Below are 17,243 nucleotides of genomic sequence, written 5' to 3'. Positions count from 1 at the left end.
CACACACATTTCACACATCATTCTCTACAGGACACAACTGAATGATTCCTGCTGTATCAGTATCAATGATCTTGCTGCTCAACATTCAAACACTTGTCTATTGTTTGCTGTTAGCAGTGCAGTGTACTTTCAGAAACCCTCCACCTCCCCCAGCTCCACCTGTCCAGATCTGCTATGGGGTGATTCATGTTTGCTCGTACAACAGCAGCATGTTGTGTGTGTTGGCAGTGGAAAGTCCTGTACTCTACAGCAGATATAATCAACAGCAGCAGACCAACACATCAACATTGTCATATTCATTACCATCACAAACTCTCCAAGAATTGTCATGTCAGAAATCTAGTTCAGTCATGAAACTGAAGATGGCACAGGCTTCGATCGGCTCCTTTACATGCAGTCTGTAATCGATCACATCAATACCAAATGACTCAGGCTGATTGGTCTCTGCTGATCCTGCAGCCAATGAGATCCCTTCTCAACATTTAATAGTCTGGTTCAGTGTTTGCTGTAGGCTAGTCCTGCATCTATAAGAGTTCCTCAGAAATTCAGACACTTAAGATAAGTCAACAACTGATTTACCATTTAAAATACAAATGTTACAAACAAAATGAAAATGTTTTATTGAAGATGTTCAATATAAAATCATATAATACCATTCAATATGAAGTGTCTTCATAATATGTGTTAAATTATATGGCTTGTTTTGTTTGTTTTTATTTAACTCTTGGGGTCCCTGATAATATATCCATCATGAAATGTGGATAAACAGAAAAGGCTGCACCACTTCAGCCCCTCATTTCATTGAACAGACGTGTCATATATTGATCCGGTGTGAAGTCCAAAAAAATTTTATGTTGCCTGAGGGCGACACAATGCCATAGAGGAATAAAGAAACAATTCTATAAGTGAGTTAACTTCAGCAAAACTTGTATGTAATGTTGTATTTTCAGTGGTTTAATCGGGAACAATTACTGGGACACCATAGGAAAGATTTATTGTTTCCCCTTTAAAGCTGCAGTAGGGAGTTTTTAGAAAACGTTGACTTAGCCTGAAAATTTGAACAAGCACAACTCACAGGTCACTCCCCTTGCTCTCTGCTGCGCTACAGCCCTCCCTCCACAGCTCCTCCCCCATCACAACGGAGCCTGCCGTGAATGCGCAGGCTAGTAAGCAAGTTGGGCCACCGATGACGGCGGATAAACAGTTATAGCACATTCACTGATACGGACGAAACATCAACAATATGATTTATATTGACTATGGCCTGCCCATACTTTGACTACAAACTTGGTCCTCAAAAACATTACGTATTTTGCAATACATGTAATGTAACTATATGACGTATATGCACTATTTCTATAAGTAATAGCTAGTAAGATAATATAACGGTAACTAACGTTACAGTATGCAAGTAATTATTCTATCGATATGTAATGCTAAATAAGGTTTGCTAGTACATTATTTCAGCAACATGACAATCCAGTGAATTAGTAGGTTTCAATAGTTGCTTTGCACAGTGCGTGACATTTTATCTGTATGTTATGCGACTAGAGTTTTGACACTAGGCGTTTCTCAAAACCAAGTTCACTAAGTTCGGACTCGCGTCCTTGGTAGTTTGGACTTGCAAGTTCGACTCCGGAGAACGAACTCCCGTGGACGGAGAACACAAGTCCGGTGATTCTGCAAATGGAACAGCAGCGTTCTTGATAACGTCACTCAGCTCTCTCTGGCTTCTCCGGTTATCTCTGTATGTATAGTTTAGCCAAGAATAAAACAAAATTTGTTATTAAACCACTCTGCCTCTTTTCGTTTTATTTAAAGAAACAAACAAAAACATATTAATAGCCTCAGGCAACGAGTGATTAATTATCTGCAATGTCTGCTTATATTTATAACAAAGCGAAATATTAAACAACCCTGCCTCTTTCGTTTACATTTCAAAAATATTAAATGTAATACTATTTGTGCATACTCTGATTATCTTCACTGTAATGAAATGAAATAGGCTTTAAACCTTCTCTTTTTGTTAAATGTCAGTTTAATGTTCAATAATAGCCATTATAAAAGGTATAAAAATATACAATAAGAAATAAAGCAAACAATTCAGTCAAGCATACAAAATCAGTGCTTTAGTATGATACAAAAGTTAAATAGCCATATATAAATTTATGAAACGTCACGTTGCCCTCAGCCAAAATGGAGCCAGCGGCAAACGTCAGAAGGATTAGCCGAGGTAAGGCTGCTCTCGGCTGGGTACATGAGCGCTGAGAGTCCGGTGATCGCCTGGATCTCAAAACTCCGACAACGTCAGATCAAATTTTCAGAAAGGCGCAATCTTTATCAATTAACCACAAATTTGAGCTTTAAACCAGCACATTCTCGCCTGAAAAAATCTTAAAACTGCATATCATGACATAATAAAGCCCATTCACACGAAAATGCGTATCAATAGTATGAGTTTGTAATCTTGTAGAATATATACGCCAAAATGAGTTTTTCGCGTGCATATGATACGCACTTTATGGGGTATTATATGTACGAAACTGGATTGTTTGTCCGACATAAGCATGAATTTGAACGCCTGTAAGCGCTGTGCACTATGGCTGTGCATGACAGGGGTGTGATCAGCGGGCACACGAGCTTGATTGACACTGCTAAGACACTCCTCCTGACTCTGATTGGTTGGTTCTTACCGGGAGCGGTGTATTTCTGCAAATGGCAATAGGACCACTGGGCGGAGCCAGAGGAGCTTGATTTTTTCACAGATTATATGTCTCATATTCTACTGTCAGGACATAATGACAGGTTTAACAAATATGTAAAAAATACATTTTTACAAAAGTTACCTACTGCAGCTTTAAGCATTTGAGCTCATGCTGTATGTCGACGGGGAAGCAGAGGTCGTTTTGACAAATGTTTTGTTAATAAAAATGCTTAAATACAAACACTTTTCTGTCTTTGCTGTGGAAGTACAGTATAAGAGGAAATGTCAGGCATCTTCACTGCAGTATTGATCTGGTGAAGGAGGAGGCCATTGAGTAAAAAGGTTGAGAAACACTACACTAGTGTCATCACATCGACACAACGTCAAAGTGACTGACAGATAGAGAACTCAGTTATGTAACAGACACGCCATCTAGTGATGAAGCATGGAAGTGCAATTAAAGTGACGGACTTTCCTGCAGTTAGATTACATTGTAGTGGCAAGTTTTGCAGGACCAAACACCACTAACATTTATATCATATACAGATTATGTTACATGCTTAGTACATCTAAATAAATAAATAATGTTTCTGAAAAGTTTGATACACCATTGTGTTGTTTGTGATCCTCCATCAGCAGCTGCAGTATCTCTCAGCTGTATCAGTGCATCACTGTGACGTCTGACTGAACGAGGTTTTTGTACCACTCTTTATCACTGTGTGAACACATATTGGCTGTTTGGATAGTGGAAACTCTGACAGTAATAATCTCCTGTATCTTCAGTCTGGACTCCACTGATGGTCAGAGTGAAATCACTGCCAGATCCACTGCCACTGAATCTAGATGGAGTTCCAGTATAACGGGTTGTTGCTGTAATATATGAGGAGTTTAGGAGCTTCTCCAGATTTCTGTAAGTACCAGTGTAAGTAATTACTACTATACACTGCACTGCTGGTTTTACAGTTTATTCTGACTTCTTGTCCTGGTTGAGCCTGAATTATTGATGGACTCTGAGTTACAGTGATCTGTCCTCTACACTCTGAGAGAAAGAACAAGAAGAAGAAGAAATCAATAATAATACAATTATAAATTCTAAAAAAAAATATCTAAAATTATGACCATTTAATATTTCAAGAGAATAACTGTGGAGCTGCATTACACAAACCTTGAATAAACAGTGTGAGAGTCCAGATGAAGAAGGTGATTGTGTTCATTGTTGTTCTTTTGTCTTGTGTGATGATGAAGATTGTGTTCTGTTCTGCTCTCAGTCATGAAGTGTTAAACTCACAGCACTATAAACACTCTCAGAGCACTGAAGCATGTGTCACAATGCAAAGTGACTCTCAATATTTAAATCATGTACTCTTGTGCTTTGGAGGACTGTAGCAGTTTTCACGACTCATGAAATACATATATTTCTTTAAACAGTGTTATATCAGTACATGATAAAATAATTAATGAGAAATATAGGATATTGTTACAGTTAGCATGTATAAACAATCCAAAAAGAGCAGAATGCACAAAGAAGACACCTTCAATGAAACAAACAGTACTTCAATAGAAGAACAGGAACAGAGGAGAACTCAGGGTTTAAATACACAGAGGAAGCGAATTAACTGAAACATAACAGGGCCGTATTTATCAAGCCTCTGAGAATTACTCACAAGAACACTGCTAAGAATTGACTTAAGAGTAAAAACATTCTGACTCAAAGCTGCGCTTAAAACTTAGTTATCAAGCACAAACACAAGCATGTAGTTCCCTATTGTTGTTGTTGTTGTTGCTGTTACGTGATGTAGCGATGTCTGACTAGGGTTGAGACGTGGGGGGATGACATCATCGTTTCCCTAAATATACGGATTGGCTGTACACACGAAAACACAAGGGTGTAGTATTCAGATTTATCCACTCTGAGATCCAGTTTAAAAAAATAGCGGTTTCAGGCTCCCAAAAAGGACAAAACGCCAATACGATAATTTTTACGTATAGCTATAGCTAAATGCGTCTCCGTGTGGACGGGCTCTAAAACACAACTCATTTACAAAATGAACATACGGCAGAAAACTGGGCATACGGTCGTTTCCACATAAAACTTGGTATTTATCAATATGGCTGTGAGCGGTGGCTACGATCAAAGTTTTCAGCTTCCAGGAATTGTGTACAGATCCTTGGAACATGAGGCCGTGCCTTATCATGCTGCAACATGAGGTGATGGTTGTGGATGAATGGCACAACAATGGGCCTCAGGATCTCGTCACGGTATCTCTGTGCATTCAAAATGCCATCAATAAAATGCAGTGTTCGTTGTCCATAACATACACCTGCCCATACCATAACCCCACCGCCACCATGGGGCACTCGATCCACAACGCTGACATCAGCAAACCACTCACCCACACGATACCATACACGCTGTCTGCCATCTGCCCTGTACAGTGAAACCCGGGATTCATCCATGAAAAGAAAACCTCAAAGTGCCAGACGCCATCGAATGTGAGCATTTGCCCACCTGACTGGTCGAGGATGATGAGGACGACGAGCATGCATATGAGCTTCCCTGAGACGGTTTCTGACAGTTTGTGCAGAAATTCTTTGGTTATGCAAACCGATTGTTGCAGCACTAACACAGATTTAGATAGATTTGTGAACAATATTTCAGAGAAATAGGCCTTTTATGTACATAGAAAGTCTTTGTTCTGAGTTTAGCTCATGAAAAATGAACGGTATCGTGAAGACTTCTCCTGCAACCAAAGACAAACGGTTACCTATCACTCTACCTCTTTTGCACAAAATGCTTCACTGTCTCAGAAAGGGTGTTTTCGATTTTTATACCAACACACTCCTAGAGGCAGTCTTTCTCACAGCCTTTTATGGGTTTTTAAGGTGTGGGGAATTCACATGCAAATCTTTATCATTTAATCCTGATATTGATCTTACTATGGCTGACATCACTTTGTCCAAAAACATTTCTCTTTACTATTAAAGCACTCAAAAACCGACAAATTCAACAAAGGGTCGCACATTTTATTATCCAGAATTAATTCTGTGTTTTGCCCTCTTTCTTCGATGTCACGATATCTGCAATCCCGGAGAAACGCCGCTCCCCAAGATGTCGCTGTTCCTCACAGCAGACGGCAAACCTATGACCAGAGTCTGGTTCTCCTCGAAACTGAAACAGCTATGCCATCTTTGTGGATTAAACAGCGAAGTATACACCCCTCACTCTTTCAGAATCGACACAGCAATGACAGCCGCTCCAAGAGTGCCATCCGCTACCCTTAAAGAGATGGGGCACTGGAATTCATCAGCTTACGAACGTTACATCAGACCTAATTCCAAAGACATCATGGAAGGACAAAAGCAAATGACTGTATAATTTAAAAAAAACAAACAAAAAAAAAAATCAGGTGGCGCAGGGTTGGGCTTTCAAGAATTTTCTGTTACTTCATTCACAAAATTTAAATTCTAAATTAAAAAACAAAACAAAACAAAACAAAAAAAAACACAACAGTAGATATATCCTGTCACATTGTATAGGCATGTCATTAATGCATTAAGTCTGCTCAGTAAATACTATATCTAGGCCAATAGGTAAGAGGCACATTTACAGGTAAGTTCATTAGTGTTAAGCCATTCGGCAAAGCAGGCCAGGCACACATAGATAGCCATACACACGCTTATAGCTCTACGGAGCAGCAGCAGTACACATATTTTGGCGTGCAGATCTGCTGGGACGGGGTTTTAGGCAGAGATGGGACCAAGTCACACATGTGCAAGTCTCAAGTAAGTCTCAAGTCTTAACCTTCAAGTCTCAAGTAAGTCCCAAGTCAAGTCAAGTCAAAAGCTATGTCAAGTCAAGTCAAAAGCTATGTCAAGTCAAGTCAAGTCAAGTCCAAGTCAAGTCACCTTATTATTGTAATTTTACCTGCAGAATCTGGACTTAATAAAGTGAAAAGACAAGATATAAGTAACTGTCAGTAAATTAAAATAATTTGCATTGTAAATACTCATGTTCAGTAAAATACATCATGGAATCAAACAAAATTGTAACTTCATAAAATTATTTATTTTTCACTTCTGCCAACAGTGTTTGAAATGTTTTAAATTTTCAACATTGAGTCCATAAAACAAATAACAGCTTAACATCCAACAGACTCCTTTCTGAACACCTCCCTCTCTCTCTCTCAAACACAGTTTACATACAACATTAAACTTTGTTACATTTCTCCTCTCTCTCTCACACACACACACACTCACTCTCTCTCTCTCACACACACACACACACACACACACACACACACACACACACACACACACACACACACACACACACTCTCTCTCTCTCTCTCTCTCTCTCTCACACACACACACTCTCACACACTCTCACACTCTCTCTCACACACACACACACACACACACACACACTCACCCACTCTCTCTCTCTCAAGATTCAAGATTCAAGATTCAAAATAGCTTTATTGGCATGGAGAAAGGAATCCTTACATTGCCAAAGCATTAATAACAGTCAATAAAAATAAATAAATAAATAAAATAATAATAATGAAGAAAAAATCTAGCAATAAAATAGCAATAAAAAAAAAATGCAATAAAAATGTTCAATCTTATAATATTTATAGAAGTGTCTCTAGGGATTTAGTGAGTGTGTTGGTAGTTCTGTCCCACTGGAGGCTCTTTCGTCGTGACAGGACCTCACGTACCTGGCAGCCAGGTTTGAGCTTGCTGGGCTTTCTCCTAGCAGGTATGGGAGTTTTTCAATATTTGATCTCTGATGAAAGTCTTTGTGGTGGGTTGTGAAATGGGGATAGAAAGCGTCCCTAATTTGTGCATATTTAGGGCAGGATGTCAGAAAGTGCAGTTCTGTTTCCACTTCATTCTCTGTGCAGTGGGGACACAGCCGGTCTTCCTTTGGTAGCCAGGTCTGTCTGTGTCTGCCTGTCTCTATGGTGAGATTGTGTTCACTGAGTCTGTACATGCTCAGGACTTTTCTCAGTTTAGGGTCACTCACTGTACTCAGGTATCCTGCCAATTCATATTCTCTGTTTAGGGCCAAATAGCATTCCAATTTACTTTGTAGGGCTGTTGCATCTGTCCAATGATTTAGGTATTTTTCTTTTTGTGTTTTAATTATTTGGTTTGGTCTGGCTAAGTTTTTATTTTCAGTCAGACATGTTGTTGTTTGTGTAGTCAACTCTAAGACCAATTGGCCGAGGGCGTTTCTTCCTGGTGTCAGCTCTTGGTAGTTCAGGGCTTTGTGATGGAGGGTCTGTTTATCACTAATTTTTAGGTGGGCATGGAATTTACAGTTTTTTTCAATTGCTAACAAGCGTTTAGTAATACTTAAAGTACTTTTTCTAAACTCTTAACACAGCAACACACAAACATCACACAGTTAGCCAAATAGTTAATTTTCTGCCCAAAACCACATTTTGTTATATAAACACAAACTCCACATTTCAAAACGCTAAACACCTTTTTCAACACATACTAACTCTATCAAAACACAGCAAAACTGATTCAAAATCGAGTCGTTCTGTCAAAACATAGCACTAGTTTTCTATTCAACATGAACATATAGTCAATCAAAGCGCAATGACTGTCAAAATACTAACAGGTGATGGCATTATGAAAACTGCATTACTGTCATGTTTCAGTTCTAACTGGAGAAAATATGAAATCCATTGTTTTTATAATTCAGTTTCCTTTTACTACAGTAATAGAGTAATGCATGTAAGCCATTCTATATTTTTGGTTGAGTGTTGAATGTGTTCATTCTTGGCAACAGAAGTGAGTCATTATTTTATAGAATGTGCAGTACAAAAAAAGAAGAAGAAAGTAACAGAATTGCTCAGGGCAGCTGCTGGTCAGATGAGTCCCCTATGCAGAACTTCAGTTGGCCCCTTGGTTGAAATCTCTTTTTGGGGTTGGGTGTGTGGTGTTGATGTTGCCCTCATAGAGGGTGGGATGGTGTCCCATTGGTAGTTAGTGCCCTACGCAGACCACATATTCTGCATATATGGAACAGTGGTAGTGGAATCGTTGTAGTAAAAGCTTTACATGAAGCATTTACTGAAATTAAAACATGAAATTGCTGCCATTGATCAACAACAAATCCAACATACATGGCCTTTGGTTACTGTTGAAGCTTTTTTTTCCACCACAGAATAAAAAAGCATAAAAAGGTAATTGTGACTTTTTATCTCACAATTCTATTTTTTTTTTTTTTTTTTTTTTTAAAGTTTTTTTCAATTGCTAACAAGCATTTAGCAATACTTAAAGTACTTTTTCTAAACTCTTAACACAGCAACACACAAACATCACACAGTTAGCCAAATAGTTAATTTTCTGCCCAAAACCATATTTTGTTATATAAACACAAACTCCACATTTCAAAACGCTAAAAACCTTTTTCAACACATACTAACTCTATCAAAACACAGCAAAACTGATTCAAAATCGAGTCGTTCTGTCAAAACATAGCACTAGTTTTCTATTCAACATGAACATATAGTCAATCAAAGCGCAATGACTGTCAAAATACTAACAGTTGATGGCATTATGAAAACTGCATTACTTGTCATGTTTCGGATCAAACTGGAGAAAATATGAAATCCATTGTTTTTATAATTCAGTTTCCTTTTACTACAGTAATAGTATAAGGCATGCAAGCCATTCTACATTTTTGGTTGAGTGTTGAATGTGTTCATTCTTGGCAGCAGAAGTGAGTCATTATTTTATAGAATGTGCAGTAGAAAAAGAGAAGAAGGAAGTAACAGAATTGCTCAGGGCAGCTACTGGTCAGATGAGTCCCCTATGCAGAACTTCAGTGTCCCCCTTGGTTGAAATCTCTTTCTGGGGTGGGTGTGTGGTGTTGATGTTGCCTCATAGAGGGTGGGATGGTGTCCCCTTGGTAGTTAGTGCCCTACGCAGGCCACATATTCTGCATATATGGAACAGTGGTAGTGGAATCGTTGTAGTAAAAGATTTACATGAAGCTTTTACTGAAATGAAAACATGAAATTGCTGCCATTGATCAACAACAAATCCAACATACATGGCCTTTGGTTACTGTTGAAGCTTTTTTCCACCACAGAATAAAAAAAGTATAAAAGGTAATTGTGACTTTTTATCTCACAATTCTGACTTTTTCCCCTCAGAATTGTGATATATAAACAATAGGAATTGAGTTTAAAAAGTCAGAATTGTGAGATAAAAAGACATAATTACCTTTTTTATTTTCTATTCATGGCAGAAATAAGCTTTTATAGGTTCCACGTGTAAGTGAAAAAAACAGAGATGCACAGTCCAGCATTCTTCCTCCTCTCCCATACCTCTTCTTCTCCCTTGTCCTGATTCAACTTCTCCTTTCCTCCTTCATCTATTCCTCTCCCTTACCCAGATATTATTTTCTCTCTGCTCCTCTGTGTTGTTCTTCATCCACACTGAACGAATCCGATTCAAAGAGTCCTATTTTACTGTGTATGCATGTAATGGAAAGAAGTTCAACCCCTGACTATACTTCCAACTGAGACTGGAATCTGCTCAATATTTCAGTGATCTGCTAATTAAAAATGCTTATCAATTGTTTCAGTATTTGTTTTATATATTTTTTTCAATACTTTTGAGCTGCTGTTGTTGCAGAATTAGAGGTTTTATCCTATATTTAAAGATTGGAACATTGGGTCTTCATTTCTGACTTGCTGTGTTTAAGCATTTGCAAATAAGATGAGAAAGATCCATGATTTTGGTATGAGGTAAGCTTATATGAAAAGAAAATTTAAGCATTTAAAAAATGTGTTAATTGATTGCATTTTGTGTGAAAACGACATGAATTGTGTTAATGGTATGGCCACAACAGACGGATGTTCTGCTAAATGTGTTTAGAGTTTTGAAAATGTGACTACAGAATGGACAAATGTATGTTAGCAATTGAAAAAAACTGTAATTTGCAATTGTGAATATACATCTCACAATTCTGACTTTTTCCCCTCAGAATTGTGATATGTAAACTATAGGAATTGAGTTTAAAAAGTCAGAATTGTGAGATAAAAAGACATAATTACCTTTTTTATTTTCTAAGCATGGCAGAAATAAGCTTTCATAGGTTCCACGTGTAAGTGAAAAAAACAGAGATGCACAGTCCAGAATTCTTCCTCCTCTCCCATACCTCTTCTTCTCCCTTGTCCTGATCCAACTTCTCCTTTCCTCCTTCATCTATTCTTCTCCCTTACCCAGATATTATTTTCTCTCTGCTCCTCTGTGTTGTTCTTCATCCACACTGAACAAATCCGATTCAAAGAGTCCTATTTTACTGTGTGTCCATGTAATGAAAATAACTTAAACACCTGCGCTTCCAACTGAGATTGGAATCTGCTATTTCTCAATATTTCAGTGATCTGCTAATTAAAAATGCTTATCAATTGTTTAGTATTTGTTTTATATATTTTTTTTCAATACTTTTGAGCTGCTGTTGTTGCAGAATTAGAGGTTTTATCCTATATTTAAAGATTGGAACATTGGGTCTTCATTTCTGACTTGCTGTGTTTAAGCATTTGCAAATAAGATGAGAAAGATCCATGATTTTGGTATGAGGTAAGCTTATATGAAAAGAAAATTTAAGCATTTAAGAAATGTGTTAATTGATTGCATTTTGTGTGAAAACGACATGAATTGTGTTAATGGTATGGCCACAACAGACGGATGTTCTGCTAAATGTGTTTAGAGTTTTGAAAATGTGACTACAAATTGGACAAAAGTATGTTAGCAATTGAAAAAAAACTGTAATGGCCCTTTTTTGAATTGTGATTATAAGTGGGTATAATCCTAATTCTGCTCTGCAGGCATTATTTGGGGTTCCCTTTCGTGGGAACTATCGACGCTACGTCAGTGACGTGATGGGAATCCTCTGCATTTTTGTGTTCGTGAAGCACTATTGTATCCAACCAATGAGAGAACGTGACGTCAGAGGCGGGCGACGTCGCGGACCGGAACCTATAAAGCATGCCCAGAAACAAAGAACGCTAGCTTCTGTTGTCTTCAGTAAGCGCTATTTGTATCTTGTCTGTCTTATTTACTGTTGTTTGTCCATCTCGCCAGAAAGTGATCTCTTAGTCTGAGGACAAGAGTTTCTAAACAAGTGAAATAAGACACATAAAAAGACATACACATATAAAGAAAATGACGGAGAAAAGCCAGCGTTTCACTAAGTGTGCACCTCCTTGCCCGCGATTCATCGTGGAGGGAGATACACACGAGATGTGTGTGAAGTGCCTGGGAGTTGAGCACGCACAGGCAGCTCTTGAGGGGGCTGTCTGTGTGCACTGTGAGCGGCTCACTCTCAGGGCGCTGCGCTCACGCCGGGCGCTCTTTGAGGAGGGCGCCGCGGCGAGTGTTCCCCGCGGGTCTGGTCCCGCTGCTGCCGAGGCACAGCGAAGGCTGCACTCGTGGGGTTCACAAATGGATCTAGCAGAGGGGGGGAGAGACGGGCTTTGCCTTATCGCTCCCCTTACCTGCTAGATCTAGTGTCTCTCCTTTGGTGGTGGAAGCACGCGCTGCGGTTTCTTCCCCTCAAAGGGAGGCACCGGCACTAAATATATCTTCCTCCGAGGAGGTTGATGTTGAAGGTGTCGAGGGTGGTGATGAGGGACCGTCATCCTCATCTCCAGCCCATGAGGAGCTTATGGAGGTAGTGACCCGGGCAGTAGGGAAACTAAATATAAGCTGGCCCGTGGAGGAGAGCGTTCCTAAAGTTAAAAGCAAGTTGGACGAACGCTTCCTCCCAGCTAGGTCACTACCCCAGCGTCGGGGACTGCCGTTCTTTCCCGACCTCCACACCGAGGTGTCGAGGTCGTGGAATAGACCTGTGCAGTACCGTGTCTTCAGCCCACAGACATCAATGTACAGCAATATTACTGGGCTGAAGCAACACGGTTATGGGGCGATGCCTCGGGTTGAAGAGACACTTGCGAGCTATCTCTCGCCCGAGTCTGCATCGTCCCTAAAATCCCCGACGTTGCCCACCAAACCTTTAAAGCAAACATCAAATTTGGTGGGCAAGGCTTATTCGGCAGCGGGTCAGGCGGCGGCATGTCTGCACACTATGTCAATACTGCAGGCATACCAAGCTGATCTGCTGGGGGAGATTGACGAAAGTGGGGAGGTAACTTTTGATACCATTCAGGAGTTGAGGAAGGCCACAGATTTAGCTCTCCGTGCCACCAAGGAGACGGCCAAGTCAGTAGGCCGCTCTATGGCAGCCCTGGTGGCCACGGAGAGACATCTGTGGCTCAACCTCGCTGATATTAAGGAGAAAGACAAGCATATCCTTATGGACGCGCCGCTTTCCTCCGAGGGCCTGTTCGGTGACGCAGTTAATACTGTCGTCGACAGGTTCGAGGAGGCGAAAAAGCAGAAAGCGGCGTTCCAGAGGTTCCTCCCCCGAAAATCTCATCCCCCTGAGGCTGCTGGGCGGGGGCAGCCTCAGCCGATAGCCGGCTCCTCGGGACACAGGTCCCAGCAAAAGGCTAGTGTGGCCGCCCGTGCTCCCCCGCGGAAAGCTTGGGGACCGGAGCGTGCTGCACAGCCGAAGCCTTCCGGGGGTAGGGCGGATCTGAGGACCGTCATCATTTCCCGGAAGGCTTCCCAAAAGAAGTCCTGACGCTCATGGGCCAGGGCTTCTGAGGGCAGTCCCCTCCGAAGGGGTTCGACGATTAATTTCTATCGTTCCCCATCGGTGCCCTCAGGGGGCTGTTCTGCCAACCCTGCCACCCAGTGTGCGACAGGGCGCAGCAGTTCCCGTCGATCCTTCGAGGAGGATCGGCCAGCACGTGATTCGGTTATCTGCCGGTGCGCCGCGTCAGATAAACGAGCCAAGTGCTCAAAAAACACCAGAGACCAGTCTCGAGAGGCTGGTTCCCTTAGTAGAATTTTTGGGGGAATGGAAACTTCTTCCGAATATTTCGAAATGGGTGCTGCTCATGGTAGAACAGGGCTACAGAATTCAGTTCGGTTCTCGTCCGCCCAGGTTCAGTGGAGTGATTCACACAGTGGTAGCTCCAGAGCAGTCTCTGGTAATGGAACAAGAGGTTACGACGCTTTTGCAAAAAGGGGCGATAGAACGGGTTCCCTCTCCCAGCAAAATGTCGGGCTTTTACAGCCGCTACTTCATTGTTCCAAAGAAGGATGGAGGGTTGCGTCCGATCTTAGATCTACGTATACTAAATCGATCTGTAAAGAGGTTAAAGTTCAAGATGCTTACACTCAGACAGATTATTCCAGATTAGTCCTCCTCAGATCCGAGGACTGGTTTGTGGCGATAGATCTGAAGGACGCATATTTTCACATATCCATCCATCCTTCTCACAGGAAGTTCCTCAGGTTTGCTTTCGGGGGCGAAGCATACCAATACAAGGTTCTTCCCTTCGGCCTATCTTTATCACCCCGCACGTTCACGAAGTGCGTGGATGCGGCCTTGGCTCCTCTGAGACTCCAGGGCATCCGCGTGCTGAACTATATCGACGATTGGTTGATTTTAGCTCAAACAGAACGTCTGGCAGCTCAACATCGAGATGTTGTGCTGTCGCACATGAAGAGGCTTGGGCTGAGGCTCAATGCCAAGAAAAGTGTGCTGGTTCCGAGTCAGGTTGCCAACTATCTTGGGGTAATCTGGGATTCGATCACGATGCGGGCGCATTTGTCTCCCGCTCGTGTGACGTCCATTCTCGGGGCCATGAATGGGGTGAAGTTAGGCCGGTCACTCACTGTAAAACAGTTTCAGAGACTGTTGGGTCTGATGGCAGCTGCGTCCAACGTTGTTACTTTTGGCCTTCTGCACATGAGACCCTTACAGTGGTGGCTCAGGACCAAGGGGTTTTCCCCGAGGGGAAATCCTTTTTGCATGATCAAAGTCACGCGGCGATGCCTTCGTGCTCTGGTCATGTGGAAAAAGCCTTGGTTCCTGTCCCAGGGACCCGTGTTGGGAACTTCATGTCGTCGCGTAATGCTTACGACAGATGCGTCCCTCACGGGCTGGGGAGCGATCATGAGTGGTCGCTCAGCTCAAGGTCGTTGGGAGGTACACCAGCTTTCTTGGCACATAAATCGGCTAGAGATGCTGGCAGTGTTTCAGGCTCTGAAGCACTTCCTCCCCGACCTCAGGGGCCATCATGTGTTGATTCAGACAGACAACACTACGGTGGTCTCCTATATAAATCACCAAGGGGGATTGCGGTCTCGTCCACTATGCAAACTAGTCAGTCGCATCCTCCAGTGGACCCAAGGGAAATTACTCTCACTGAGGGCAGCGTATATTCCGGGGTATCTGAATATGGGGGCGGACGCTCTGTCGAGGCAGAGCGCGAGTCCGGGGGAATGGAAGCTTCACTCCGAGGTAGTGGAGCTTATATGGAAAACATTCGGTCGAGCGGAAGTCGATCTCTTTGCCACAGAGGAGTCAACTCAATGCCCTCTGTGGTACTCTCTGAGGCACCCAGCTCCTTTGGGGTTGGATGCCATGATACAGACGTGGCCGAGGCGACGTCTGTATGCTTTTTCCCCAGTCTCTCTGCTCCCGGGAGTTCTGGACAAAGTCCGTCAGGAAGGGGTAGACCTGATATTGGTGGCTCCTTTCTGGCCAACAAGAATATGGTTTGCGGACCTAGTATCGCTTCTTCACGGCTCTCCTCTGGAGCTTCCAGTCAGACAGGATCTCCTGTCCCAAGCGGGCGGCATGATTTTACATCCCCGTCCAGAAATGTGGAAACTGTGGGCCTGGCCCCTGAGGGGGCAAGGCTCATAGAATCTGGTCTCCCAACCGAGGCTATTGTTCTGGAGGCTTTTTATCCCCCTCCGTTCACTAATCCGGATCAGGAAAAACTTAATTTGCTGTGCCCTGTGAGGGCGTTGGATGCATATGTCCACAGAGCTGCCCTGTGGAGGAAATCAGATCAGCTGTTCGTATGTTATGGGTCCCCGAGTCGAGGGGGCCCAGCGTCCAAGCAAAGGATGACTAAGTGGGTGGTTGAGGCCATCACTTTGTCTTATAAAGCCCTAGGGCACCCGTGTCCTTTGGATGTCAGGGCACACTCAACTCGAGGTATGGCTGCTTCAAGAGCTCACATGTCAGGAGTTTCCTTGGCGGATATTTGTGGCGCTGCTGGATGGTCATCCCAGCACACCTTCATCAGATTTTATAATCTTAATGTGAGTAGTACTCCGGGTGCTTTGGTGTTACAAGATAGCAGCCAGGCACTCGGGGGCACGGCGTAGTGGGGACAGCGTTCCCATCACGTCACTGACGTAGCGTCGATAGTTCCCACGAAAGGGAACGTCTTGGGTTACGAGTGTAACCCTTGTTCCCTGAGTAAGGGAACGAGACGCTACGTCACGTTGCCGTACCTCCAGCATGCCTGGAGCGCTTACTTCAGACATATCACAGAAGCTAGCGTTCTTTGTTTCTGGGCATGCTTTATAGGTTCCGGTCCACGACGTCGCCCGCCTCTGACGTCACGTTCTCTCATTGGTTGGATACAATAGTGCTTCACGAACACAAAAATGCAGAGGATTCCCATCACGTCACTGACGTAGCGTCTCGTTCCCTTACTCAGGGAACAAGGGTTACACCCAAGACGTTTTGCGCTGTACTCTGAGCAAAACTTTGCATAGTTCAGTCTGTAGAGTCTCTATTGGGTGTTTGTCCCATTTAGTGAACTCTTGGTTTGTGAGTGGGCCCCACACTTCACATCCATAGAGCGCGATGGGCTCTATTACTGATTTGATTATTTTTATCCAGATTCTGATTGGGATGTCAATTTTAATATTTCTCTTAATAGCGTAAAAAGCTCTCCGTGCCTTGTCTTTCAGGTCGTTAACAGCTTTATTAAAGTTCCCTGTGTTACTAATATTTATGCCAAGGTAAGTGTAGTTCTGCGTGTGCTCAAGGAGCATGTTGTCTAATTTAAAACTATGATGTTGGTCTTGGCAGCTGGGTCTTTTTCGGAAAATCATTATTTTTGTCTTTTTGGGGTTAACTGATAGGGCCCATGACTGACAGAAGCTGTGCAGGAGGTCTAGATGCTGCTGTAGACCCTCTTTAGTGGGAGACAGCAGCACCAGATCATCAGCAAACAGGAGACATTTGACTTCAGTGTCTAGTAGAGTAAGACCAGGTGCTGTAGACTGATCCAGAGCCCTCACTAACTCATTTATGTATATATTGAACAGTGCAGGACTTAAGCTACAGCCCTGTCTCACTCCACGACACTGAGGGAGGAATTCTGTGTGTTTGTTACCAATTTTAACAGCAAATTTGTTGTTTGTGTACATTGATTTGATGATGTCATATGTTTTTCCTCCGATACCGCACTGGATTAATTGAAGAAAAAGACCTTCATGCCAAATGGAGTCGAAAGCTTTTTTGAAGTCAACAAAGCATGAGAAAATTTTGCTTTTGTTTTGGTTTATTTGCTTATCAATTAAGGTATGGAGAGTGTATATATGGTCTGATGTGCGATATTTTGGTTGG

At 42.3% G+C, this 17,243-nt stretch overlaps 1 pseudogene; it reads right to left on the bottom strand.

Annotated features, from left to right (window-relative positions):
- Positions 1-3,063: 3,063 nt before the first annotated feature.
- On the bottom strand, positions 3,064-4,025 carry LOC125261918 (annotated as a pseudogene).
- Between the last annotated feature and the right edge of the window lie 13,218 nt (positions 4,026-17,243).

Source organism: Megalobrama amblycephala, unplaced genomic scaffold (assembly GCF_018812025.1).
Source record: "Megalobrama amblycephala isolate DHTTF-2021 unplaced genomic scaffold, ASM1881202v1 scaffold526, whole genome shotgun sequence".
NCBI lineage: Eukaryota > Metazoa > Chordata > Actinopteri > Cypriniformes > Xenocyprididae > Megalobrama > Megalobrama amblycephala.
This window is presented reverse-complemented; position numbering and strand designations above follow the sequence as displayed.